This window comes from Balaenoptera borealis (assembly GCF_965194805.1).
Source record: "Balaenoptera borealis genome assembly, chromosome: 13".
Classification (NCBI taxonomy): domain Eukaryota; kingdom Metazoa; phylum Chordata; class Mammalia; order Artiodactyla; family Balaenopteridae; genus Balaenoptera; species Balaenoptera borealis.
Genome location: NC_138870.1, coordinates 83,075,250 through 83,088,445, shown reverse-complemented (window position 1 = coordinate 83,088,445; position 13,196 = coordinate 83,075,250). Strand labels below are relative to the sequence as shown.

The 13,196-nt window shown below is 41.7% G+C and overlaps 1 protein-coding gene across 1 annotated transcript in view; it reads left to right on the top strand.

The window, feature by feature from the left end:
• Positions 1-13,196, top strand: part of LOC309608942 (uncharacterized protein) — a 574,070-nt gene that overhangs the window by 216,813 nt on the left and 344,061 nt on the right. The window lies entirely within an intron of this gene.

Genomic DNA, 13,196 nt, shown 5'->3' with positions numbered 1-13,196 from the left:
AGGGAGACAGAAGAAATCTTGTGGGAGTTTGAGAGATTTTGGAGAAGAGAGTTTCTGGGGGCAGGTGCAATGCATACAAATGCACACACAAATAATATATTTATGTAGATAAAAAGTGACAAAAAAGCTGGTTTCAGTCAGTTTTGCTGTGTGTTGTGAGAGGGATCTCTTTGGAGAATTTTTAATAGATTTCCATATAGATATAAATTTCTTCTTGGTTATTTTTGAGTATATTTTTTTGACTGAGATTCCAGGCTAAGGCTAACTTCTAGGTGAGAAAAGGCCAGCCTTGCTTTATGTGGTTTACAACCTTGTGTAGTAACCTGAGTTTTACACTTTGGTATCCTCCACGGTGCTCCCAAGCACTCAATAGGGACACCAAGTATTTGTTGCACAGTATGGAAACAGAGATAACCTGAGGGATTATATGCCACTCAATCTTATAGCTTCTAAAAATGGGCAGAATTAGGACTAAGGACTAAAATGAGGGCCATTCTTACGTTTTGTTCCTTTCTTGAGTAGATTTAAAGAATGGTGTTACAAAATGCATTGTGAGAGAAGGACATTCCATTTTGGGACTCTTCTAGAAATATGCATGGGAGTCATTTAGATTAATCTTATTTTCCATTTGAGTTAATCTGTGGAAAGCAAGTCACTCCTTGTTACCAACCAGATCCTTCTAAGGATCTTAAAATATTCAAATTGGATTTTTTCCAAACCCCCAAGACTCACAGAAAAGGCACATACTAGGCCCCACTCTAAGTTATGCATCCCTGCTGGAACTCAATTAAAACAAGGGCATTCCTCCTTGTTCAAAAACACATCCCTGTGGTCTCTGTTGCAGCTGAGTTAACTGGGTTTAATGTAAATGGAATCTTAGATAAAAAGTTTCATTTCTGAGAGGCTGTGTTTCATTCCCTGGCTAGGAGAGAAGACTCTTTTCTCAATCTGGTGATAGGTGGGGACTTCCTAAGAGTAGCAGGAGTCCTAGAGTTTGCAAATGTTGTATAGCTCAGTGAGGAGTTCAGGGGGAGCCCTGCTGTGTTCTTACAGAGCTGCCCAGAGACTTTCAGAGGACCAGATGCTCCAGTCCATGAACAACACATGGTGGGCACCCCTATGAGAGGTCCAGTCCTCTTCCTTAGCTACCCGTTTCCATCTCCCTTACTCTTGCACTGCTAGGAGGCTAACATGAAACAATGTCTGTGGCCATGTTAAAGTAGAAGGAGGATGCAACTCTTTCTTTTTGTTCTTAGAGATATTTTAAAAACCCTAAGCCTAATGCTACCTGTCAGGAAGCACACACTCTGACATCTCTCACAAATGCCGCTGGGAAGAGGTGTTATGCCCAACCATGATCTGACAGGAGATGTGATCTCTTTGGAAGCTTCCAGACCCTGCTGTCCTCACAGGGCTGAGATGTTGAGTGTCAAGCAGATGAGCTTGACAGGTTATTCGGAGGAACAAAACCACAACAAACTGGCTGGAACCCTTGATGTCTGGGAGAAGTTCACTGCGTTTGCATCAGCCAGAGGCTGCCTGCCCACGTTCTTGTCTGCCTAAAAGGAAAGAAAGGAGGAACTCATGATTCCAAGTGAATGGCTTAATGCTAGAGGCTGCTTGGGAGTATGAGAAGCCCAGAAAAAACAAGGCACTAAGATGCATGGGTATGCGTTTGGAGAAGTGTTTATACAGCCTCAGCATGGAGAGTATCTGCTGCAAGCCTAATGATGTGGTTTGGGGTTGTGTCTTCAGTGTGAAGCTGAGACAAAGCTCATCACATGTGGTCTCCAGCCCGGGCACCCGTGGGAATGTGGGGACTTGGGGTTATGGGCTTCCAGTAGGCAGCCAGGGTTTGCAGAGCGGGGAGTGGAATACTCAGACAAATGCCTATTGTCAGAGAGTCAGAAGTCCTATGAAGAATCTGAAGTTGTACAAACCAGACTCCTTTTTAAAACTTAAAAATATTCCATGCACACTCACACACACAAGCACACTTCCCCCAGGGGCAGTGCGTCTTTAGTTATTTGCTTTCCTTCTACTCAAGAAGGGGAGAGAATACCATGTAGGTGGGAGGAATCAAATGGGATTATTTTAAAATGCATCCCCCCTCCCCATTCTACAGCGGATTGAGGAGGATTATGTGCAGCTTTCATGAAATGTCTTGTGCTTCTTTCTGGGAAAGGAACTGTAAATGTGAAGTCATCGGTCTCTGCAGTAACAGCTCACACAGGTACGGGCAGACCTGGCAAGGAGGGAGGAGTGTGGCCGGCCCATGCACCAGCAGTACCTGCAGTTACGGAGACCAAGGCCCTAGCAGTCCAGTGCAGCCAATGGATGGAGCGGTGAAGACAATTAGAGATGGAGAAGGGGTGGGGGACCTGGAGACACTACGAACTGCCCTGTAGAGGGTGTGACACAGCAGAAGCAGCAGCCCCCTTCACTTCTCCAACCCAAACCCCAGGTGCCTTGTATGCACTTGGTTAACAGAGCTTCTCAAACCTTGATGTGCAGGCGAGCCATGAAGTTTCCTGTTCGGTAGGTCAGGGGATAACGGCTTTAAATGCTACATTTCTAAGAAGCTCCCGGGTGACGCTGATGCCTCTGGCCCAGGCACCATGCTCTGATTAGCAAAGTTTTAAGGGAATCTCAGGTCATAGGTGTGGTCTCAGGTAGCACAGATTCAGTAGGAAGGAGAATCAAATTATGTACAAAGATATACAAATGCATTCAACTTTAACCTCATTAGTGTTAGGAGAAAATTATCCAGGTAATTCCTACATCTTTTGGATTTGGAATGCCTTGTATGATGAAAAAACCCACTTTCTATAGCTGACAGCTTATGTGGGGCTGTTCAGGTCTGTGTTAAGATGGCTTAGCAATTCTTGAGCACACACGAGCTGAGGGAAGGAGCATGCTGAGCGGCAGCGGGAGGTGAGCTTGGCATGCACATTGGCCGAGGGTGATCTATAAAGTGCATAGTCCACGCTTTCATAGTTAAGAGTTGGGTTTTGCAATGGCTACTTCTCTGGTTGAGCTAGAGAAGGGAAGTTAGCAAAGGGCTCTTAAGGTTCCCTGCACTGCTCCCGCCACCCCCAGCCTTCTCCTAGAGTTTCCCAAAAGGAAGGAGATTGAGTAAGTGGGAAGAAATGGAAAATGACAAGAGAATGGAAGTCAAGAGATTGTTTGGGTTTCTATTTTTATTTTTCATTTTTGGAAGGAGAGAAAAATAAACTGCCTAAGATGAATCAAGGAGAAAAACATTAAAAAACAAACAAACAAAAAAGAGATGAGTGATGAAGAGAGGAAGGAAATCTCCTTGGTAGATAAAACAGATTTGCCAAATATATTACATTCATTAAGATTTTCTCTGCTTATAATGTGTGCTTTTCGGAGGCTTTTCTTAGCATTAACGGACGCTCTGGGAGAGGAGAAAGTTGGCAGAGAGAAGCCTAGCAAATATATAAATAAGCTTTGGAGCTTTCAGAAGTTTCATTTCCCACAATAGAACGTTCTCCAGGCTGGGCAAACTTTTTCTTACTTAAACAAATGCTTTGAAAGACAAAGATTTCATATTGTCAGTGGAACATTCAGACTAATAATTGCCTCTGTTCTTTCTGCCTTGAAGTCTCAAAAGCCTGCAGATTTATGATTCACTTTTGGCAATAAGCTCCTTCAAATAAATATTACTTTCCCAGGCTGCAAATTGAGTTTCTGAAACACACAGAGATCAACTTCACTAAGATTAAGAACTAAGTTTTCTTGGTGTGTATGTATATATGATTAAAAAACACCGTGTTTGCTTTTTTCCCCTCTTCTTTGGGAAAATTGATTACAAAACTTTACTTTTAAAAATAGTTATTTTTAATAGTTGATTTACTACCAGTGAGATTTTGTAGAACCTTTTGTTGGGGGAGCAGGGGGTGGAGATAGGAAGGGGGTGGAAGGCAGTTTGACCTTTCTCTTAGGGTTGTGGACCTCAGAAACTTTACACAACCTAAGGTTGAGGATTTAAACCAGTTTACTTTGTAGTTGGCACAAGATAGTTCCAAAAGTCTTAAAGCAAAAAAATAATACAAGTGAGGATAGATGTTAAGAAATACACTGAGGGCAGTAGACCCCAAGTGTTGGAACTGAGACTCTTTCAGAGCAACCAGCCATCTATCGGGGCTGTTGGATTGTTAGTGCCAACTCAGTGAATGTTACTGGGTTCCTTCAGTATGCCCGTAGGGGCACCAAGGGAGATGAGACATGGTGTTGATACCCACATAAATACATCTAAGTTGAGGATAAGACAGAGAAAACACAATAAGCTGCAGGAGTGCAAAAGATGCCCAGCCTGGGCTGTGGGGAGGATGTCACATCCCCAAAGTCCGGCCTCACTTTGGACTATGACAGTCACCTAGGTCCTTGTCCACATGCATTAAGCAGGTAGAAGGCGACCAGGCCTCTTTCAGTAGACCTATGACACCATTTCCTTGTCCTGATTCCACGACACTGCTCCAATTCTGTCTGGATTCCACTCTGTCCCTGTCCCGGTTTGAGCTCTGTGTGGGAATTCCTGCCTTAATGATAATGATCCTTTATGGAGAACTTAATACGTGTCAAGCATCATGGTGCTGTTTTTTATTTATTATTTTCCTGACACAGGTATTATTGCCTCATTATAGATGAGGAAACTGAGGTTTACAAATTTTAACTAACTTGCTTAAGGTCACAGAAACTAATAGGAGCTAGAATATGGATTTCTATTCAAGTCTGACTACAAAGCCTATAATTTCAACCATTATTATGTAACAACAACAGCAGCAGCAGCAACAGTTAACATTTGTTAAACACTTAACTATGTGCTAGGCGCATAGTTCCTATTATTATTTCATTTAATCCTCACATGAATCTTAGGAGGGCATCAGTGTTATTATTCCCATTTTGCAAATGAGGGAACTGAGGCTCATCTGTGACTAACTTGTCGAAGGTCACACGGCTGGTAAGGGATGGAACCTAGATCCAAGCTCAGGTAGGCTCCTGGCTCCAGAGCCTGCAGCCTTAACCACTATGCTCTACCACCTATATGCCAAGATCCTACATTGGTTTGTGCCCTTCTTTAGGTTCTGGACACAGACTGTGGCTCTCCTGCTTGGACTTTTCAACTTGCCTGCTTGCTTTGGGATGCCATACCTGTCATCATGTCTACTCTTTTAGTGTGTGTGCCTTTCTGTTTCTTCTCTCTTCCCTAAAGTTTTACAGAGCACCTATGGGGCCCAGGCACTGTACTGGGCAATTGGGTGGTGCAGATCAATACCCAGTGTACTTATTTAGAGGAATAATGGACCCTGTTCTGAAGCTAGTTAAAATCCAGTGAGGAGGCAGATTAGTCAGCACAGTATTCCAGTGCCAAGTAACAAGTGGTGTGATAAGAGGAAAGCATGACTGCTCTGGTAGCCTCGAAGAGGAATCTAGCTCTGGGTGAGGCAAGGACACAGAAAGGGCACTATTTAAGAAATATCTTTATAAAGCAGGAATTCACAAGACAAAGGAGGGAGGGAAAAATAGATCTTACTTTAAGTCCATTTTTTTTTTTTTTTTTACCTTCTCACACATAGGGTTGGAAAAGTTGGTGGCTAGTTTGTACTTCAGGAATCAACCATGCATAAAACACTGCATCATAATAATAACTGGCATTTGTGAAGAACCTTCAAGAGGCCAGGCAAATTTCTGAATCTTTACATGCATTATCTAGTCTAATCCTCACACTATGACATAGACGTTATTATTGTTCCCAGGTTCCACATAAGATTCACGGGGGCCTGGGGAAGGGGAAAGATTCCTTTTGCATCCAGTTTGTTTTGGTTTCATGAAAGAGATGGAGACATTTCTAAAACATTGTCTATAGACCACCTACGTCTGACCAACTAGGGGGCTTGTTCAAAATGGAGGTGCCAGGCCCAGAACTACAAAATCAGTCCCTTCTGCGTGCTCTGCCAGTGATTCTGGAGCACACCAAACAAACCCTGAACCGTCCCCTGGCTGGTGTGCACCAAACACGTGGGACAAGTTTGTTCCCTATAGAACATCTTTGTAATTTCATTGGTCATTTATTAAAAGAACCAGCTCAGCGAGTTCAAGAGGGGCTGCTGTTTACCCGGGAGATGGAATTTCCACTCCCCTTTAGGCTTCCATATACGGATATGTTCCAAGACGATATTATGTTTTTTGCAGCCCTACTTTTCAGAAAATGAGGCCGTCCCTTTCGAAAAATGCTAAGGGTATGTTGATCTTTTAATAAGAGAGCGGGCTCATGGGATGATCTGTTAGTGATTTTCTTCTTCAGCTCACGCCTGGCGCTGGTGGCTGTGGCAGGAGACTGGAACGTTCTAACATGAAGGGTATTTTTCCCTCACTCCCCTCTCCTATGGGGGGCAGACCACAGAGTAAAGACTATAGGTGAGAAGAAAGTGTAGTTCTCCAGTGGTGGAGACCAGTAGTGTGCCTCTCAAACATAAGAGTGTGCCTCTCAGTTTCTTTTGTCCTACGGGTGCCCGAGATTAAGGACTTTGGGACCATATAGCAGCAAAGTTGGGCTAAATGAGTGTACAGTTCAATGATATTAAGTACCTTAACATTGTTACCACAGTTATTAAAAAATAAGTTTAAAAAATGGGCTAAATGAATCAAATCTCCATTTTCTCTTAGTTCATGGTAGCTGAGCCCTTGACAATGCCAGACCTTTACAATTTTGAACCTTCAGCGCAAGTGGAGAGTTGGGATGTGGTACAAAGGCGCAAGGGATTAATAAAAGATTGTAAAATTCTCTGCATCTCTCCCCCTTTTCCAAAGCACCATGTGGAAACAGGTGCATGAGATGGGCTCTTTGATGACTATTTTAAGTGCAATTTTCACCACTGTATTCAGGTTTCCAATAACCATTTACAGAAGAACAGGGTCTTAATTCCTAACAGGTTTGCATGTATTCAAAGACTGACTTTGAATCTAATTTATACAGGTTGAAGAAATTTGGAGGAACATAGAAATGTGAGGCCAAATGTAAGAATATGTTTTATTTGTTAATGTTCATCCATCTGTTTAGTACTGACTATAAGACCACGAGATAAACAATAATAGATGAACAAGATAGGGCCTTGTATTCACAATCATTCTGTCTAGCACATGGTCAAATAAGCATAATTTATTTTGCAGGATGGTTGTCAGGTTAAATACTGTACCTACTTTGGGAGGACCTCGAAAAGTATAGGTGGGCAGTTTGCTGTCGGGGCTAGAGAGAGACAGAAGAATGGAAGAGAAACTGTTTTGCAATGATAAAGAATTCATTCTACAACCACTTATTTAATGGGTATCTATTGTGTACCAGTAGACTGTACTAAAACTTGAAGTAATGTGTTGAACAAGATGGGCATAATTTCAATTGTATTGGAATGTACAGTCCTCAAGAGAGAGGAAATGAATCCAAGGACTGTAATCACGTTTGATAACTGCTATGGTGGAAAAAATACTATTGCTGTATAACAAACCACCCCCAAATTTAGTGACTTAAAATAACAATCATTTGTCATTTCTCGGGTATCTTCAGGTTGGCTACCTAGGCTAAACAGCTCTGCAGATCTTTTTTTTGGACTCAGTCATATGTCCGTGGGTCACCTGGGGAACAGCTGACCTGGTCTGGGCTTTGTTGATGAAGTTTTCCTTGGTGGCTCTGCTCTATATATCCCTCACCCTCCTCCTGGGATAAGTAGGCTAGTCCAAGTATGTTCTTCTCATGCTACAGCAGAATCAAAGAAGGCAAGCGGAAACATATGAGACCTCTTAAAGCATTGTGATCAGAACTGGCACACTGTTACTTCTGCCTCAGTCTCTTGGTCAAAGAAAGTCATATAGCTGAACTCAGATTTAAGGAGTGGGAAAATATTCTCTTATCCGTTAGTGGGAGAAACTGAAAAGTCACAGGACAAATTGTGTGAATACAGTAAAAAGTGAAGAACTGGGGAGAGTGATGCAACCTTTTTACATAGAGCATGACACCTAGTGAGACCTAAAGGATGAGTAGGATTTATTCAGATGTAAGGGAGTGGGTGGGATAGTCAGAGGAGGACGTGTTCTAGGCAGAAGAAACAACAAGTGGGCAGTTCTAGAGTCATGGCGAGTCTGAGGAACTGAAAGAAGGCAAGTGTGGATGGAAAGAAGAAAACGGTGGAAAGAGATGAGCAGGGTGGGATCAGATTAGGAAGAACCTTATCTCCACGTTAATAACTGACTTTGAAGTTTCTCTTAAGGGCATTCAGAGCCATGTGAGGGGTTTTGATATTATGGTCATTACTTGCAAGTCATCATGAACCTCATGGTCTAGATTTAAGGGAGAATGTCCTTGCTCCAGTTCGTAATTGCATAAGCAAAAAAGTGCACCTTCCTCAATATTTTGATCAGAGTTTCACATTATTTGTTCAATGTATTCCCATTCCCTTGGGCCCTCTGATTAATGTCTTTGCACTATCCCACTTTGACCTTTAGTAATTAGTGCAAATATTTTAAGTTCAGCATATTAATTCCTCTCACAGGAAAAGCATTTTCCTTGAGAATCACCCATAAATCATTAAAAAAATTAATTGGCCAGTGAGAGAAGAAGCCATTTTCCAGCAAATATTGGCAGTCTATCCCATTATGGGCTAAAGCTCTAGATGTTGGAAACAGTGTCTCACCTGCTCAGACATTTGACCCATTCAGAGCAAAGAAATATCTTTCTTCTTTTGTCATTCCTCTGGGTCTATAATTCTTTAAAGTATTTTAAGGAGGCATCATGGCAGAGCTAGATGAACCGGATTTTACTCCCAGCTCTGCCACTGACTGCTTGGGTGACCTTGGACAACTTACTTATTCCCACTGGGCTTCAGTGTTTTCGTCCATAAAGATGGGTGTAAATGCTCCTTCAGAACCTTTCCAGCTCTAAAATTCTCTGCTTTTTTGGATTATGCTCTGAATAGCATGGTAATTCCACAAATGGAGATTTGTAGTTTTCACTTTCAGAAACTGCTTGAAGTACTTTTGCCATTGTACACAATTAAGAGTTCGTAAGATTCTTAACGATGAGGCAGAAAGAAGTCAGGAAAAGGATGTCTGCATGCACGTAGGCAATAAATGAATTTGTTATGAGTTAAGACATCTGCCAAGAGGCACTGGTGAGAATGGCAGTGGCTGCTTGATCACCTGTGTGCCAGAGTAAGGGCAGTATTATAAATGAGCTGTGAGCTAGAATTACACTAAGGATCTTGTGGTTCTTATTTATTTGTTTTTTGTTTTACTTTTTTGTATGTGTCTTTTACCATAACTCTTGAGATTCACGGCTATACAATTATACCTGAATATTTTCTAGATCCAGTGACTTTTTGAATAGCAAGGGAAGTACGGCACCTCCAGCCAAGAGCCATGAGTGTAGGAGCCTACCATGAGTCAGATTCAATTTCAGGAATTTAAATTTACATTGAGGCTGAACTTATTTGGTTTCCTGGACAGAAGCTGTATCAGGTAGTCTCTTGGCTCAGTATTTGATGTGTTTGTAATTGTTATTTACTTAACATCTCTTAGGCATAAGAATTTTCTCAGAACAGAGCGTGAAAGGGAAGCAGAGCTCACTTCTCTGTTGTCTTTCCAACATTCCCCAGCACACTGATCGAGGCGTCTACAACTCAAATAGTTAGCATTTCCCAGAGCAACACGAGCACTCAATCCCAAAGATAAATCTCAAGCATTCTAAAGGTATCCTAGCACTTTAGAAGCCAAGTTAGTGATTTCCCAGGGAAGGGTTTGGCTGGTGGTGATTATAGAAATAAATCTGCACTTCATTTTTAGCCCAGTGGCCCATTACAGCTCGCTTCAGAGTCTAAGCTCCCAAGAATAACGAGAGTCATTTTATGGGAAGGAGAGATTATAAATCACCAACTTTGTCAGTTCCGTGTTTCCCTCCAGCGTCCTTTTCTCTGTGAGTTGTGCAGACAGCTGCCCCTGAGACCACCCCAGTGAGAAGCTTCACCTGTTCTTTGTTTGCTTTTGACTGAGGCCTCAAGTTGGCCCTGGCCGCGTCCCAGGGCCACCTGTTAGTCCTAAATGGAGGAGTGTTTGAGAAAATATTCATTTTAAAAGCATACATAGCTTCAGAAGTTTTGACTCTTGTTTTCTAAGTTTTACTCCTAAACTTACCAAAACAGATAATTGTATCAGAGTGCAAACCTCAGACAAGCAAGGGGTTAAACAAAATCTATGCTGAGTCTGCAGAACTCTGACCAAGTGTCTGTTCACGAGATACCACCCTAAGAGGTATATTGGGCCATTCGGGATCTGGGAAATGCTCAGTAAAGGGCGTAGCTTACCCGGGTCTGTTGTCTCCAGCATGTAAAAAAGAGAAAAATTGAATATCTACTCCCATTTTATCTCCTTTTGGTATAAGTTTAAATACCTACAATATATAGAGTCCTATATGTATAGAACTTAGTTATACATGTGGTGTGTGCTTTAAATTTTTTTTATACTCATAGGGTGCCTGATCAGAAAAATTTGGAAACAACTAATTAGTGCTGCGTCATCTTTCTTAGTGAAAACTAGTTAACAAGATTCACTCTTAATGCATCGCCTCATTTTAGCCACCTGTCTTATTTCTGTAGTCCTAAATATCATAGTACCAGCCAAACTGAAAAGCTTTGAGGGATAGAAGGAAGGTGTGAGGGAGGGAGGCTGAGAGAGTGGGAAGAAGAGGCAGGGAGAGGTGAAGAGGTGATGGAGGGCAGCGTGGAGTCCACGACCCCTAAGTTCCCTTTCAGTCTCAAGGTCTGGTCACCTCAGGTTGTATCTCCTTTTGTCAGCTATCACTAAGTGCAGGTGCTGAAGGGCTGAAATGGCTGAAAGATATTTCATACTCCTTAAAAAGCTATAGGCAGGGGTAAGTTACAAACTACCATTAGCCTCTGAAAAATTGAAAGTTGGCTGTATAAAGTGAGGCGAGGATGGCAATTATTAATGAATAATCACTTAATACAGGCAGATGCTAAAGTGATAAACACATCAGTTGGACTGGTTTAAAAACAGTTCACAGGCCCATTCATCAACCCGAACAATTCTCCCCACTTTACCCTCCCTCCCCACTGTGGCGGGCCATGCGTTGGGGATGGGTCAGCTGTGGAGGGCAGTCTCCTCCTGGATTTACTGAAATATAAACAAAGTAAACATTTTCCATCTCAATTTATCTTAGCATATCAGAGAGGCATAATGAGTTGAAATTATTATGATTACTTTTTTGGTGCCTCTCTTTTGCTATTGATTTACATACCAAACAAATTATACTGGGTGTTGAGAGGTGAAATTAGCATTCTTCTGTGGTTACCAATAGGAGGCAGTTGTTGGATCACTCATTTTAAAGATCTGACTGGTGCTGAAATGAACATGTATTAATATGGCAAGAATAGGGGATAAGTGTATTATACCATTGGGACGGCATGACAATTCATTTATCACCATTTGTGAACTATGGGTGCATACACTGTCACAAATGAAGATGGATGTATTATCTCTTGAGGTCCCCTGACATGCAGAAGTAATGTGTGTGGGCATATGTGATTTTAATATATATTAACTTGCAAATAACTCTGTGATGCATGCAAGCCATTGCATGTGACAGGAGAGAGTGCTTATTAGTCAATACACAGCTTAGATTGAAGAGACCCAGCAGGAATTAGATGGTGACTGATCAAGGCTATGCTTATCAACCTGTTAACCTTCATTCTTCTTTTAAAAATTTTAGGGATTTCTATTCGGATAAGGAAACTAAAATTAAGAAATACTATGTTCAATGTAAAACAATGCCTTGTGAGCCAAAAAACCTGTGTTGTGATCCTAGCCCTAGAAATGACCCACTCTTATTGGTTTTTGTAACTGTGCTGGAAGAACAAGATGATCTTGACTGAGAGGAATAGCAGAGAGAGGCTGTTCCCTTTATTTCAGCGATACTGTCTCTGATCTATTTGAGGACTTGGTCATTTGGACCAGTACGTACTCATAATTTGGGATTCCCACACAGAACAAAGCCTTATTGAGACAGCAGTCTACAAGGAGGCTACTTCTATGCTCTTAGCCATTCTGGGTCCCTGCGCGATGACTGTAAGGTATAGATAAGGTCCCCTTACTTTAACTTCTCTGTTGATTCCTGGAAGCGTCTTGAACTGGGAACTTTCAGGAGAAGACAAAAAGACTAACTAAGGATGACTAAGCTACATTCAATAATGGGAATGATTGCATAGCCTAATGTGTGTGATGTGTTATGATAATAGAATTATTAATTAAAATAATACCTTTTAATAATAAAAATATTGAGCACTCACTGTCTTCTAGGTCCTCTGGTAAGCACTTGGTCCTTTTATCTCATGTAAACCACAGTCATCCTGTGAGGAAGCTAAAATTATTATTCTCACTTTATAGATGAAGGTTTATAGAGATAAACTCTATACTTGTCAAGGTATCATAGCAGAGGCAAGGTTCTGACTCAGAGTGTCTCTGCCTCCAGAACAGAGGTCATTCTGATGGCTACATCTGTCCTGCTCACTAAAGGGCTAGCAATAACCCTGAACTTGTGTGGCTGAGCAAACAGTCCTAAGGCTGGTCTGATGCGGGTTATCTTCTATTATCCCATGCAGCCTATGCTGCTCAGGGGACCGCTTGCTACAGAAAATTTGTTGATCCATCTTGGTCTCATCTTTGTTTATATGCTTTCCTGACATGCAGTCTTGGGGGGCCACCAGGCTTGTTAGCTGAGGAATGGTTGACAGTGTTTTGTGCTGTGGTATCTCTGAGGGACCTACATCCAGCTCTTGAGAGCATTTTCTTTCTCTGAGTGATGTCTCTGTGGGAGGTTCCTGACATCTTTGCCAGGCTGTGGCTGTTCCTACCTAGAATCTGAACTGAAAATGGACTTTATCATTATTGTAAATGCCCTTCTCCCCCAGAATAATCGGACTGTAGTTCAAGGTCCTTCTTGTTTAATCAGTCATATACAATACCATGTAGATTTCACTTACATCATGACTGTATTTTATGTTTTTATATTTATTAGGTAGATGTTTATCTTTTTTATGTCTATAAAACATAAAAAGTTGTGGTTATGGAGGCTATTTCCCAAACAAAAAACCAGGGTGTTACCTGGC